The sequence below is a fragment of the Phyllobates terribilis genome, unplaced genomic scaffold, assembly GCF_046119375.1.
Source record: "Phyllobates terribilis strain yellow unplaced genomic scaffold, ASM4611937v1 Scaffold_629__1_contigs__length_933511, whole genome shotgun sequence".
Lineage (NCBI taxonomy): Eukaryota > Metazoa > Chordata > Amphibia > Anura > Dendrobatidae > Phyllobates > Phyllobates terribilis.
In genome coordinates this window covers 527,583-542,700 of record NW_027363389.1, presented here as the reverse complement: position 1 = coordinate 542,700, position 15,118 = coordinate 527,583, and the positions used below count along the sequence as shown (strand labels likewise).

The 15,118-nt window shown below is 44.1% G+C and overlaps 7 non-coding genes and 1 pseudogene across 7 annotated transcripts; all 8 read left to right on the top strand.

Moving 5' to 3' along the window:
• The first annotated feature begins 601 nt into the window (after positions 1 to 601).
• On the top strand, positions 602 to 792 carry LOC141233808 (U2 spliceosomal RNA). The gene has a single exon (XR_012299837.1). It is a non-coding gene; the product is annotated as a U2 spliceosomal RNA (small nuclear RNA).
• A 6,231-nt stretch (positions 793 to 7,023) lies between these two features.
• On the top strand, positions 7,024 to 7,199 carry LOC141234071 (U2 spliceosomal RNA; annotated as a pseudogene).
• Positions 7,200 to 8,314: 1,115 nt separating this feature from the next.
• LOC141233807 (U2 spliceosomal RNA) lies at positions 8,315 to 8,505 on the top strand. Its single transcript, XR_012299836.1, has one exon. It is a non-coding gene; the product is annotated as a U2 spliceosomal RNA (small nuclear RNA).
• Positions 8,506 to 9,620: 1,115 nt separating this feature from the next.
• Positions 9,621 to 9,811, top strand: LOC141233806 (U2 spliceosomal RNA). The gene has a single exon (XR_012299835.1). It is a non-coding gene; the product is annotated as a U2 spliceosomal RNA (small nuclear RNA).
• A 1,118-nt stretch (positions 9,812 to 10,929) lies between these two features.
• On the top strand, positions 10,930 to 11,120 carry LOC141233805 (U2 spliceosomal RNA). The gene has a single exon (XR_012299834.1). It is a non-coding gene; the product is annotated as a U2 spliceosomal RNA (small nuclear RNA).
• Positions 11,121 to 12,238: 1,118 nt separating this feature from the next.
• LOC141233804 (U2 spliceosomal RNA) lies at positions 12,239 to 12,429 on the top strand. Its single transcript, XR_012299833.1, has one exon. It is a non-coding gene; the product is annotated as a U2 spliceosomal RNA (small nuclear RNA).
• A 1,118-nt stretch (positions 12,430 to 13,547) lies between these two features.
• Positions 13,548 to 13,738, top strand: LOC141233803 (U2 spliceosomal RNA). Its single transcript, XR_012299832.1, has one exon. It is a non-coding gene; the product is annotated as a U2 spliceosomal RNA (small nuclear RNA).
• A 1,115-nt stretch (positions 13,739 to 14,853) lies between these two features.
• LOC141233802 (U2 spliceosomal RNA) lies at positions 14,854 to 15,044 on the top strand. The gene has a single exon (XR_012299831.1). It is a non-coding gene; the product is annotated as a U2 spliceosomal RNA (small nuclear RNA).
• The last annotated feature ends 74 nt before the right edge of the window (positions 15,045 to 15,118 follow it).

Sequence of the window (15,118 nt, the reverse complement as noted above, 5' to 3'; positions counted from 1 at the left end):
TGACTTCTTTCATTTAATGCCTGCAGACTATAAAAGAGAACCCAACCCAAAAAGTTTGGTTGATTAGTCTGTGGCATTCTGTTAAACTGTTGCTTATGGCGGTCTCTGTGAGCTTCTCAGCGACATTCAGCCAGCCAGGTATCCTGCCTGCAGTAGATGGAATGTGGCAATGGAACGCTGGCTGCGCGTGTCATAATAGGCTCTGAGCCTTTATATACCTGTGCACAGCAGCAGCCACCTTCAGTCTGCTGCTGGACAGCCAGCAGCAGCAGCAGCAGGAGAGGTATGTAATCAGAGCCCTCCTGCTAAGGGTAGACAGCTGCTCGTTCCACCCCACCCCCCGCCTTACTTGGTTCTCCTCCCTTCCAACGGTGTTGAGGCGGGTGGGAACAGCAGGGGGTGAAGGTGCTGTGTTTAAAGAGGTGGAGTTATGCAGATCTAAAACGCGTGGATTGCAGCAGCAGCAAGCCGAAAAGTGCAGGCATGTAAGGGATCTAGAGGTTGACAACATGTCTTCTTAACGGGAGTCCAGGAGCTCATCTCCACAAATGGACTTTTTAGGATCCTTGGGTGGCTCCGTAGTTTGAAACCAATTCTGGTTATCGCTTCTCGGCCTTTTGGCTAAGATCAAGTGTAGTATCTGTTCTTATCAGTTTAATATCTGATACGTCCCCTATCTGGGGACCATATATTAAATGGATTTTTAGAACAGGGAGATGGAAAAAGAGCTTGCTCTGTCCACTCCACGCATTGACCTGGTATTGCAGTATCTCCAGGACCGGTGCACCCCTTCTTTAATGCAGTTTCTAAAATCAGAAAGAATTGAATTCAATGTTTTTTGTTCATTTTGCTTGTTTGTCGGATTTTGGGATGGACTCTTTGGCTCTGCTTTTCTTCTCCTCATTGGATTTTTCATGTTCAAAGTTGCAGAAGCCAGATTACAAGCTCATTTTGGTTCAACTTCAGCAACTGTGCATTGCATTGCCATGTAATGTGATGCAATGCTATCTTTCTAGCTCTCCCTTTTTACTTCCTTTTGGATAAACAGACATATTAGGCAAGCATTTTGGAGCTTTCACCTAAATAACTACAGGTGGTGAGATAAGCTGCACAATATAATTGACCTTTCAGTATATTGTTGCACACACACCATCTATTTAGCAAATGCCCTTGTTATCAACAGCAGCCTTTTAAACTCACCTGAGCTAACAGGTATGTGCGCTGGTTACTCTGCTGCGCTTAAAATTTCTTTTTTGGTTTGCTACAATGCCTTTTCTGAAACGTTGTCTCCTTCTGCTGGAACACTGACTTCTTTCATTTAATGCCTGCAGACTATAAAAGAGAACCCAACCCAAAAAGTTTGGTTGATTAGTCTGTGGCATTCTGTTAAACTGTTGCTTATGGCGGTCTCTGTGAGCTTCTCAGCGACATTCAGCCAGCCAGGTATCCTGCCTGCAGTAGATGGAATGTGGCAATGGAACGCTGGCTGCGCGTGTCATAATAGGCTCTGAGCCTTTATATACCTGTGCACAGCAGCAGCCACCTTCAGTCTGCTGCTGGACAGCCAGCAGCAGCAGCAGCAGGAGAGGTATGTAATCAGGAGCCCTCCTGCTAAGGGTAGACAGCTGCTCGTTCCACCCCACCCCCCGCCTTAATTGGTTCTCCTCCCTTCCAACGGTGTTGAGGCGGGTGGGAACAGCAGGGGGTGAAGGTGCTGTGTTTAAAGAGGTGGAGTTATGCAGATCTAAAACGCGTGGATTGCAGCAGCAGCAAGCCGAAAAGTGCAGGCATGTAAGGGATCTAGAGGTTGACAACATGTCTTCTTAACGGGAGTCCAGGAGCTCATCTCCACAAATGGACTTTTTAGGATCCTTGGGTGGCTCCGTTGTTTGAAACCAATTCTGGTTATCGCTTCTCGGCCTTTTGGCTAAGATACCACATCTTGCCAGAAGGATTCTAAGCCAATCGTGCCCTTGGCCTTGAGGCATCGGCGGTGTAAAAGCCGTCTTAAGCCTCATGCTGCTTTAGGGGGCAGATACGCAAAGAAACCAAGAAGGCGATCGACCCTATCTACCTTTTGAAGATGGCATCAGCAGTAGCGGCCGCAGTGCGCTATGCCAGAGCTGGTGACCTTCGCATCAAGAACTCTTTCAAGATCGAAGTGGACGATGCATCCAAGGAGAAGTTGACCTTGAAGTTTTTCGTGAGGAGAGTGCTGCTGGAGATCCTAGGAGTAAAGAGGGAAGACATCCTGGCCCTTCAAGATCGCCCCGGTTCCTTCACTTTGACTCTGGAGTCGGAGTATGCGTGCCAGAACCTCTTCCGCCAGATTCACCTGCACCTTTCAGATGAGGATCTTAAAGGACTCACCTTTGTCATCCTTTACTCCGGTGGAGAGAAGCCGCTCGTGGTTCAGATGAGCAACCCTCATGTTCCCTTAGTTAATATTATTTGCTTTCTTCAAAACTATTTCCCAGAACTGCGGTATTCCCACAAGGTCATGAATGAGGAAAACCTCTGGACGGGAAAGCATAAATTTTTTGTTAAATTTTGTGAAGATCCAAATGGCATTGGTGGTCAGCGTCATCCTCCGTCAAGTTTCCTGATCGGTAGGGAGCGGGGGCGCCTCTTCTACCCGGACATGCCCCTCTTCTGCCGGAAATGCATGTGTTTCGGTCACACTTATGAGAACTGCAAGGAGGAGGTGGCAATCTGTAAGAAGTGCTACAAGCATGGACATGCCACAATGGACTGTACCAATGAGATGGTGTGCAACATCTGCCGGGTCCCAGGTCACTCCTTCCGGGAGTGTCCTTTGAAGAAAAAGGCGGAAACCTATGCTGAAACGCTGGCAAAGCAACCTGCCCGTGTGCCTCCATCTGCTCCCGGGGGGCAGAGGCAACCCTCTGCTGTTCCTGCTCCTGCGGGTGCGTCTACAGCGCGGGGGCAGTCTTCTAGCTCTCCAGTACCTGCTCCACAGACCAAGCCTGCTAGTACATCAGGTGGTACGTCTGCACCTGCTGCACAGAGGAAGCCAACCAACCCTCCTGCTCCTGCTGCTAAGGGGGGTCCCACCGGTGCTCCTGTATCTACTGTGCGAACACAACCCCCTGTAGGCGGGTCCACAAGCACTTCAGTGCCTGCTGCACAGGGAAAACCTGCCAGTTCTCCTATTCCTGCTGCGCATAAGCCCACGTCTATGCAGAAACCTCCAGCTGAGAAACCTGTCCGTCCTGAGAGGAGGGAAGCTTCATCTAAGGACTGGGCTGCTGATTCTGATCCGGGTGATATGGTGGTGGAGGGGAGTCCCTCTGCTGAAATCGGGACATTTAGCTCGGAGGAAGAAGCAATGGAGCTGGAAACTCGTAGGAAAAGGAAAACAGATGATAGGTCTGATGAGAATGTGGCCAGGGAGACTTCCAAGAAGTGTCCATTAAAACCAAGTCTTCTGCAATACAAGCCAATGGCTCCCGCTGCCCCTCCTGAGGAGCCAAGGCCTTCAGACCCTATAAACATTTCTTTTTCGGACTCAGAAGTGCAGAGCCCGTTAACATCGGTGGGCTTTATGTCTGATTCTGACAGTAGTGTGACCTGAACTAACCTATCATGACCTCATCAATTAAAGTAGCCTCGCTCAATGTGAGGAGTATAAGGGGCTCTACAAGAAGGGCTGCTTTGTTTTCCTACCTGTCAACAGTGGACTGTGATGTCTTTTGTTTGCAAGAATGTAACATTGACTTTGATATGAATTATGCAGATTTAAGAAAAGATTGGCCTCATGGGCCCTCTATCTGGTCCGGAGATAATGAAAATCGTTCCTCTGGCATTGGAGTGCTGTTTAGGTCGCATGACTTTAAAATCAACTCTTTTGTGGACATTTCTTCTGGACGTGCTCTTTTCTTAAATATTAGTTTTAAAGGTGTGGACTTTAGACTTTTGAACATTTATGCTTCTCCGGTGAAGGAAGAGAGACATCAGTTGTTTGAAGATGTGCAATATTACCTACCTGGTTCATCGCCTCTGATGTTCTGTGGGGATTTCAATTGTGTCTTGCCTGGTGAAGGGAGAAGCGGGAGTTCCACCGTTCCTAAAAAAGACAAAACAGAGAAACAACTAAAGGATTTGTTAACTGATTTTTTTCTTAGAGACTCCTGGAAAGAGATCCGTAGTAATGATCCCGGTTATACTTGGGAGAACTCTTCTTCTAAATCTCGTATTGATTTTATTTTCATGTCCCAATATGTGAATGTCAAATCTGTTGTCTTAATCCCAAACATTTTTTCAGATCATAAGATGTTGCTATCAGAGTTAGAATTACCTGGGCTTGTCAAGGCAAGAGGAGTTTGGAGGCTAAATACAACATTGTTACAAGATCCTAAGGTAAGAACAGATTTTAAAGCGTTTTTTAATTATTTAAGAACAAAACAACAAAAATTTTTAACTCTGCTAGAATGGTGGGAATACAGCAAGATGAAGATAAAAAGTTTTTTTATCAAGGTCAGCATAGCCAATGCAAGAGAAAAGTCCGCTTGGCATAAAAGGCTTATTACTAAATTGCAGACCTGTTATCAACTAAGAGATGTGGGACTTGAAATGGACGATTTAATTGAAGCAACAAAAAAAGAAATTAAAAAGAGTATAGAGTCGAAGGGTAAGGAAATAATTTATAACTCAAAAATTGAAGTGATGGAGAAAAATGAAAAGTGCTCAAGATTTTTTTTTAAAAAAGTAGTTGCTGCTAAGGAAATGATAACAGAATTAGAGGGTGAAACTACAACTGAAGGTATGCTCAACCAAGCTCACCAGTTTTATCAGCAGCTTTTTAATGAGAAAACTATAGACCAGTCTTTTACTGAAGATGCCCTTAATTCATTAAAAAATAGTCTGAGCCGCGAAGACCAAGAATTGTTATGCACTGAAGTCACCTTGTCGGAAGTAGATGCTGCTATCAAAAGTTTTTCCTATGGGAAAACCCCTGGTTCTGACGGTTTGCCTGTTGAATTTTATCGTGAATTTTGGAATTTTTTAAAACCCGACTTGTTTTTAGTAATCAAAGAAGCTTTTAAGTGTGATATCCTGCCTATATCTTGGAGAAGTGGTCTGGTCTCCCTGATTTTTAAAAAAGGAGCCAAATCCCATCTGGCAAACTGGAGACCAATCACACTGTTGAATGTTGATTACAAGTTGATGTCCAAAATTTTAGTGAACCGTTTTAAAAAAGTTTTATCCAAAGTTATTTATGAAGACCAGGTATGTGGGGTGCCAGGAAGAGGAGTTGCGGAGCATCTCAATACCATCCGCGATGTCATATGGTACCAGCAATCCAGGAAGCAAGACTTAGCAATTTTATCGTTGGATTTTCAAAAGGCTTTTGATCGTGTCTCTCATTGTTTTTTATGGTTGGTTTTAAAAAAAATGGGCTTCCCTGAAATTTTTATCAAGCAAGTGGCACTTTTATATAAGAACTCTTTTAGTAAAATTTTAATCAATGGATTTTTGTCTAATGAAGTGTTTTTGCATTCAGGTGTGAAGCAAGGCTGCCCTTTGTCCCCAGTGCTATTTATATGTGCAATAGAGCCTCTTTTATCTATGCTACGAGAGGATAAAGTGATTAAAGGTGTCCCTATCCCTGGAGGACATGGAAGAGATGTGAAGGTAATGGGCTACATGGATGATATTACTATTTTTTGTTCATCACCTGCCGCTCTCAGGAGAGCTATAAGAACGACCAATTTTTTTTGTGAAGCCTCAGGTTTTAAGTTAAACATTGAGAAATGTGATTGTTTTGTCCGTGGCAATTGGGCGGATGTGTCCATCCCTGATCTCCCGATGCAGTCAGAGAAGATTAAAATTCTGGGCGTGATTTTTGATCGACAGAATGATGGAATGAAGAGCTGGGATGGAGTAAGGGACAAAATACAAAAGAAGATTGACTTTTGGAAATTAAGAAAATTAACAATCGAAGGTAAAGTTTTAATTATTAAGGCCCTTCTGCTTCCTGTCATGTTATATCTCAGTTATGTTTATCCCCCAAGTGACCTTACAGCGAGAAGATTACAGAGAATGCTGTTTGAATTTGTGTGGAACTCTAAGTTCGAAAAGGTGAAGAGAGAAACAATGTACAAGATGCACCACCTTGGTGGTAAGGATGTTCCCAACGTCAAACTGTTTTTATACTCCAAGTTTTTTAGCCTCTGTTTTAAATATATGCTTGCTTCAAGCCCTTGGGCACATTTTTTAAGATATGCAGCTGGCCACATTTTTAGGAGGCGAAAGTGGATATCCATTTCTTTAACAAGCCCAGTGTTGTTATCCCCTCCACAACAATATGCCATCCTGGAGAAAGTTATCAGATTATATGGCCTAGATTCTTTTGAGATGGAGACATTGAAGAATGCAAGGAAGCTGCTGCAGCAATTAAAAAAGAAAGAAACTTTGACGCCCATAAGCCATTATTCATATAGCAGAGTCACTAAAATATGGAATTTAACAAATGCACCTTACCTGATGAATCAACATAAAGACTTAGCTTGGATGATTGTGCAGGAATGTTTACCGACTCGTGATTTCCAGTTTAAAAGAAGACTTAGCACTATACAAACCTGCCCGAGGCATCAGTGCAATAATGATGAGACTACTATGCACCTTATTTGGAATTGTGATTTTGCACAGCAAGTGTGGAAAGACTGTGGTGAGCTTTTAAAATTTTTATCTGGTCTTAATTTTTTAAGCCATGAAGTGGTTTTATATGGGATTTTACCAAACATGACGAAAGAAAAAGAGAGAGTTTTATGGTGCACTTTGAGTTGTGTTAAAAGTGCTCTATGGAAGACCAGAAACATATTGTTGTTTAAAAGAGACTATATAGAAGTCAAGGATTGTATAAGACTGGCATTAAGTGAAATTTATATGTACTACCTAATGGATATGAAGAAGCTTGGAAAGAAAAGAGCCCTGAGTATATGGAACTATCACCTATGGAAGATGTTATTTTAAAGCTCTGAAGAAAAGATAAAGACTACGATATTTTAAATATAAACGCAAAATCTGTTCTTATCAGTTTAATATCTGATACGTCCCCTATCTGGGGACCATATATTAAATGGATTTTTAGAACAGGGAGATGGAAAAAGAGCTTGCTCTGTCCACTCCACGCATTGACCTGGTATTGCAGTATCTCCAGGACCGGTGCACCCCTTCTTTAATGCAGTTTCTAAAATCAGAAAGAATTGAATTCAATGTTTTTTGTTCATTTTGCTTGTTTGTCGGATTTTGGGATGGACTCTTTGGCTCTGCTTTTCTTCTCCTCATTGGATTTTTCATGTTCAAAGTTGCAGAAGCCAGATTACAAGCTCATTTTGGTTCAACTTCAGCAACTGTGCATTGCATTGCCATGTAATGTGATGCAATGCTATCTTTCTAGCTCTCCCTTTTTACTTCCTTTTGGATAAACAGACATATTAGGCAAGCATTTTGGAGCTTTCACCTAAATAACTACAGGTGGTGAGATAAGCTGCACAATATAATTGACCTTTCAGTATATTGTTGCACACACACCATCTATTTAGCAAATGCCCTTGTTATCAACAGCAGCCTTTTAAACTCACCTGAGCTAACAGGTATGTGCGCTGGTTACTCTGCTGCGCTTAAAATTTCTTTTTTGGTTTGCTACAATGCCTTTTCTGAAACGTTGTCTCCTTCTGCTGGAACACTGACTTCTTTCATTTAATGCCTGCAGACTATAAAAGAGAACCCAACCCAAAAAGTTTGGTTGATTAGTCTGTGGCATTCTGTTAAACTGTTGCTTATGGCGGTCTCTGTGAGCTTCTCAGCGACATTCAGCCAGCCAGGTATCCTGCCTGCAGTAGATGGAATGTGGCAATGGAACGCTGGCTGCGCGTGTCATAATAGGCTCTGAGCCTTTATATACCTGTGCACAGCAGCAGCCACCTTCAGTCTGCTGCTGGACAGCCAGCAGCAGCAGCAGCAGGAGAGGTATGTAATCAGGAGCCCTCCTGCTAAGGGTAGACAGCTGCTCGTTCCACCCCACCCCCCGCCTTAATTGGTTCTCCTCCCTTCCAACGGTGTTGAGGCGGGTGGGAACAGCAGGGGGTGAAGGTGCTGTGTTTAAAGAGGTGGAGTTATGCAGATCTAAAACGCGTGGATTGCAGCAGCAGCAAGCCGAAAAGTGCAGGCATGTAAGGGATCTAGAGGTTGACAACATGTCTTCTTAACGGGAGTCCAGGAGCTCATCTCCACAAATGGACTTTTTAGGATCCTTGGGTGGCTCCGTAGTTTGAAACCAATTCTGGTTATCGCTTCTCGGCCTTTTGGCTAAGATCAAGTGTAGTATCTGTTCTTATCAGTTTAATATCTGATACGTCCCCTATCTGGGGACCATATATTAAATGGATTTTTAGAACAGGGAGATGGAAAAAGAGCTTGCTCTGTCCACTCCACGCATTGACCTGGTATTGCAGTATCTCCAGGACCGGTGCACCCCTTCTTTAATGCAGTTTCTAAAATCAGAAAGAATTGAATTCAATGTTTTTTGTTCATTTTGCTTGTTTGTCGGATTTTGGGATGGACTCTTTGGCTCTGCTTTTCTTCTCCTCATTGGATTTTTCATGTTCAAAGTTGCAGAAGCCAGATTACAAGCTCATTTTGGTTCAACTTCAGCAACTGTGCATTGCATTGCCATGTAATGTGATGCAATGCTATCTTTCTAGCTCTCCCTTTTTACTTCCTTTTGGATAAACAGACATATTAGGCAAGCATTTTGGAGCTTTCACCTAAATAACTACAGGTGGTGAGATAAGCTGCACAATATAATTGACCTTTCAGTATATTGTTGCACACACACCATCTATTTAGCAAATGCCCTTGTTATCAACAGCAGCCTTTTAAACTCACCTGAGCTAACAGGTATGTGCGCTGGTTACTCTGCTGCGCTTAAAATTTCTTTTTTGGTTTGCTACAATGCCTTTTCTGAAACGTTGTCTCCTTCTGCTGGAACACTGACTTCTTTCATTTAATGCCTGCAGACTATAAAAGAGAACCCAACCCAAAAAGTTTGGTTGATTAGTCTGTGGCATTCTGTTAAACTGTTGCTTATGGCGGTCTCTGTGAGCTTCTCAGCGACATTCAGCCAGCCAGGTATCCTGCCTGCAGTAGATGGAATGTGGCAATGGAACGCTGGCTGCGCGTGTCATAATAGGCTCTGAGCCTTTATATACCTGTGCACAGCAGCAGCCACCTTCAGTCTGCTGCTGGACAGCCAGCAGCAGCAGCAGCAGGAGAGGTATGTAATCAGGAGCCCTCCTGCTAAGGGTAGACAGCTGCTCGTTCCACCCCACCCCCCGCCTTAATTGGTTCTCCTCCCTTCCAACGGTGTTGAGGCGGGTGGGAACAGCAGGGGGTGAAGGTGCTGTGTTTAAAGAGGTGGAGTTATGCAGATCTAAAACGCGTGGATTGCAGCAGCAGCAAGCCGAAAAGTGCAGGCATGTAAGGGATCTAGAGGTTGACAACATGTCTTCTTAACGGGAGTCCAGGAGCTCATCTCCACAAATGGACTTTTTAGGATCCTTGGGTGGCTCCGTAGTTTGAAACCAATTCTGGTTATCGCTTCTCGGCCTTTTGGCTAAGATCAAGTGTAGTATCTGTTCTTATCAGTTTAATATCTGATACGTCCCCTATCTGGGGACCATATATTAAATGGATTTTTAGAACAGGGAGATGGAAAAAGAGCTTGCTCTGTCCACTCCACGCATTGACCTGGTATTGCAGTATCTCCAGGACCGGTGCACCCCTTCTTTAATGCAGTTTCTAAAATCAGAAAGAATTGAATTCAATGTTTTTTGTTCATTTTGCTTGTTTGTCGGATTTTGGGATGGACTCTTTGGCTCTGCTTTTCTTCTCCTCATTGGATTTTTCATGTTCAAAGTTGCAGAAGCCAGATTACAAGCTCATTTTGGTTCAACTTCAGCAACTGTGCATTGCATTGCCATGTAATGTGATGCAATGCTATCTTTCTAGCTCTCCCTTTTTACTTCCTTTTGGATAAACAGACATATTAGGCAATCATTTTGGAGCTTTCACCTAAATAACTACAGGTGGTGAGATAAGCTGCACAATATAATTGACCTTTCAGTATATTGTTGCACACACACCATCTATTTAGCAAATGCCCTTGTTATCAACAGCAGCCTTTTAAACTCACCTGAGCTAACAGGTATGTGCGCTGGTTACTCTGCTGCGCTTAAAATTTCTTTTTTGGTTTGCTACAATGCCTTTTCTGAAACGTTGTCTCCTTCTGCTGGAACACTGACTTCTTTCATTTAATGCCTGCAGACTATAAAAGAGAACCCAACCCAAAAAGTTTGGTTGATTAGTCTGTGGCATTCTGTTAAACTGTTGCTTATGGCGGTCTCTGTGAGCTTCTCAGCGACATTCAGCCAGCCAGGTATCCTGCCTGCAGTAGATGGAATGTGGCAATGGAACGCTGGCTGCGCGTGTCAAAATAGGCTCTGAGCCTTTATATACCTGTGCACAGCAGCAGCCACCTTCAGTCTGCTGCTGGACAGCCAGCAGCAGCAGCAGCAGCAGGAGAGGTATGTAATCAGGAGCCCTCCTGCTAAGGGTAGACAGCTGCTCGTTCCACCCCACCCCCCGCCTTAATTGGTTCTCCTCCCTTCCAACGGTGTTGAGGCGGGTGGGAACAGCAGGGGGTGAAGGTGCTGTGTTTAAAGAGGTGGAGTTATGCAGATCTAAAACGCGTGGATTGCAGCAGCAGCAAGCCGAAAAGTGCAGGCATGTAAGGGATCTAGAGGTTGACAACATGTCTTCTTAACGGGAGTCCAGGAGCTCATCTCCACAAATGGACTTGTTAGGATCCTTGGGTGGCTCCGTAGTTTGAAACCAATTCTGGTTATCGCTTCTCGGCCTTTTGGCTAAGATCAAGTGTAGTATCTGTTCTTATCAGTTTAATATCTGATACGTCCCCTATCTGGGGACCATATATTAAATGGATTTTTAGAACAGGGAGATGGAAAAAGAGCTTGCTCTGTCCACTCCACGCATTGACCTGGTATTGCAGTATCTCCAGGACCGGTGCACCCCTTCTTTAATGCAGTTTCTAAAATCAGAAAGAATTGAATTCAATGTTTTTTGTTCATTTTGCTTGTTTGTCGGATTTTGGGATGGACTCTTTGGCTCTGCTTTTCTTCTCCTCATTGGATTTTTCATGTTCAAAGTTGCAGAAGCCAGATTACAAGCTCATTTTGGTTCAACTTCAGCAACTGTGCATTGCATTGCCATGTAATGTGATGCAATGCTATCTTTCTAGCTCTCCCTTTTTACTTCCTTTTGGATAAACAGACATATTAGGCAAGCATTTTGGAGCTTTCACCTAAATAACTACAGGTGGTGAGATAAGCTGCACAATATAATTGACCTTTCAGTATATTGTTGCACACACACCATCTATTTAGCAAATGCCCTTGTTATCAACAGCAGCCTTTTAAACTCACCTGAGCTAACAGGTATGTGCGCTGGTTACTCTGCTGCGCTTAAAATTTCTTTTTTGGTTTGCTACAATGCCTTTTCTGAAACGTTGTCTCCTTCTGCTGGAACACTGACTTCTTTCATTTAATGCCTGCAGACTATAAAAGAGAACCCAACCCAAAAAGTTTGGTTGATTAGTCTGTGGCATTCTGTTAAACTGTTGCTTATGGCGGTCTCTGTGAGCTTCTCAGCGACATTCAGCCAGCCAGGTATCCTGCCTGCAGTAGATGGAATGTGGCAATGGAACGCTGGCTGCGCGTGTCATAATAGGCTCTGAGCCTTTATATACCTGTGCACAGCAGCAGCCACCTTCAGTCTGCTGCTGGACAGCCAGCAGCAGCAGCAGCAGCAGGAGAGGTATGTAATCAGGAGCCCTCCTGCTAAGGGTAGACAGCTGCTCGTTCCACCCCACCCCCCGCCTTAATTGGTTCTCCTCCCTTCCAACGGTGTTGAGGCGGGTGGGAACAGCAGGGGGTGAAGGTGCTGTGTTTAAAGAGGTGGAGTTATGCAGATCTAAAACGCGTGGATTGCAGCAGCAGCAAGCCGAAAAGTGCAGGCATGTAAGGGATCTAGAGGTTGACAACATGTCTTCTTAACGGGAGTCCAGGAGCTCATCTCCACAAATGGACGTTTTAGGATCCTTGGGTGGCTCCGTAGTTTGAAACCAATTCTGGTTATCGCTTCTCGGCCTTTTGGCTAAGATCAAGTGTAGTATCTGTTCTTATCAGTTTAATATCTGATACGTCCCCTATCTGGGGACCATATATTAAATGGATTTTTAGAACAGGGAGATGGAAAAAGAGCTTGCTCTGTCCACTCCACGCATTGACCTGGTATTGCAGTATCTCCAGGACCGGTGCACCCCTTCTTTAATGCAGTTTCTAAAATCAGAAAGAATTGAATTCAATGTTTTTTGTTCATTTTGCTTGTTTGTCGGATTTTGGGATGGACTCTTTGGCTCTGCTTTTCTTCTCCTCATTGGATTTTTCATGTTCAAAGTTGCAGAAGCCAGATTACAAGCTCATTTTGGTTCAACTTCAGCAACTGTGCATTGCATTGCCATGTAATGTGATGCAATGCTATCTTTCTAGCTCTCCCTTTTTACTTCCTTTTGGATAAACAGACATATTAGGCAAGCATTTTGGAGCTTTCACCTAAATAACTACAGGTGGTGAGATAAGCTGCACAATATAATTGACCTTTCAGTATATTGTTGCACACACACCATCTATTTAGCAAATGCCCTTGTTATCAACAGCAGCCTTTTAAACTCACCTGAGCTAACAGGTATGTGCGCTGGTTACTCTGCTGCGCTTAAAATTTCTTTTTTGGTTTGCTACAATGCCTTTTCTGAAACGTTGTCTCCTTCTGCTGGAACACTGACTTCTTTCAATTAATGCCTGCAGACTATAAAAGAGAACCCAACCCAAAAAGTTTGGTTGATTAGTCTGTGGCATTCTGTTAAACTGTTGCTTATGGCGGTCTCTGTGAGCTTCTCAGCGACATTCAGCCAGCCAGGTATCCTGCCTGCAGTAGATGGAATGTGGCAATGGAACGCTGGCTGCGCGTGTCATAATAGGCTCTGAGCCTTTATATACCTGTGCACAGCAGCAGCCACCTTCAGTCTGCTGCTGGACAGCCAGCAGCAGCAGCAGCAGCAGGAGAGGTATGTAATCAGGAGCCCTCCTGCTAAGGGTAGACAGCTGCTCGTTCCACCCCACCCCCCGCCTTAATTGGTTCTCCTCCCTTCCAACGGTGTTGAGGCGGGTGGGAACAGCAGGGGGTGAAGGTGCTGTGTTTAAAGAGGTGGAGTTATGCAGATCTAAAACGCGTGGATTGCAGCAGCAGCAAGCCGAAAAGTGCAGGCATGTAAGGGATCTAGAGGTTGACAACATGTCTTCTTAACGGGAGTCCAGGAGCTCATCTCCACAAATGGACTTTTTAGGATCCTTGGGTGGCTCCGTAGTTTGAAACCAATTCTGGTTATCGCTTCTCGGCCTTTTGGCTAAGATCAAGTGTAGTATCTGTTCTTATCAGTTTAATATCTGATACGTCCCCTATCTGGGGACCATATATTAAATGGATTTTTAGAACAGGGAGATGGAAAAAGAGCTTGCTCTGTCCACTCCACGCATTGACCTGGTATTGCAGTATCTCCAGGACCGGTGCACCCCTTCTTTAATGCAGTTTCTAAAATCAGAAAGAATTGAATTCAATGTTTTTTGTTCATTTTGCTTGTTTGTCGGATTTTGGGATGGACTCTTTGGCTCTGCTTTTCTTCTCCTCATTGGATTTTTCATGTTCAAAGTTGCAGAAGCCAGATTACAAGCTCATTTTGGTTCAACTTCAGCAACTGTGCATTGCATTGCCATGTAATGTGATGCAATGCTATCTTTCTAGCTCTCCCTTTTTACTTCCTTTTGGATAAACAGACATATTAGGCAAGCATTTTGGAGCTTTCACCTAAATAACTACAGGTGGTGAGATAAGCTGCACAATATAATTGACCTTTCAGTATATTGTTGCACACACACCATCTATTTAGCAAATGCCCTTGTTATCAACAGCAGCCTTTTAAACTCACCTGAGCTAACAGGTATGTGCGCTGGTTACTCTGCTGCGCTTAAAATTTCTTTTTTGGTTTGCTACAATGCCTTTTCTGAAACGTTGTCTCCTTCTGCTGGAACACTGACTTCTTTCATTTAATGCCTGCAGACTATAAAAGAGAACCCAACCCAAAAAGTTTGGTTGATTAGTCTGTGGCATTCTGTTAAACTGTTGCTTATGGCGGTCTCTGTGAGCTTCTCAGCGACATTCAGCCAGCCAGGTATCCTGCCTGCAGTAGATGGAATGTGGCAATGGAACGCTGGCTGCGCGTGTCATAATAGGCTCTGAGCCTTTATATACCTGTGCACAGCAGCAGCCACCTTCAGTCTGCTGCTGGACAGCCAGCAGCAGCAGCAGCAGGAGAGGTATGTAATCAGGAGCCCTCCTGCTAAGGGTAGACAGCTGCTCGTTCCACCCCACCCCCCGCCTTAATTGGTTCTCCTCCCTTCCAACGGTGTTGAGGCGGGTGGGAACAGCAGGGGGTGAAGGTGCTGTGTTTAAAGAGGTGGAGTTATGCAGATCTAAAACGCGTGGATTGCAGCAGCAGCAAGCCGAAAAGTGCAGGCATGTAAGGGATCTAGAGGTTGACAACATGTCTTCTTAACGGGAGTCCAGGAGCTCATCTCCACAAATGGACTTTTTAGGATCCTTGGGTGGCTCCGTAGTTTGAAACCAATTCTGGTTATCGCTTCTCGGCCTTTTGGCTAAGATCAAGTGTAGTATCTGTTCTTATCAGTTTAATATCTGATACGTCCCCTATCTGGGGACCATATATTAAATGGATTTTTAGAACAGGGAGATGGAAAAAGAGCTTGCTCTGTCCACTCCACGCATTGACCTGGTATTGCAGTATCTCCAGGACCGGTGCACCCCTTCTTTAATGCAGTTTCTAAAATCAGAAAGAATTGAATTCAATGTTTTTTGTTCATTTTGCTTGTTTGTCGGATTT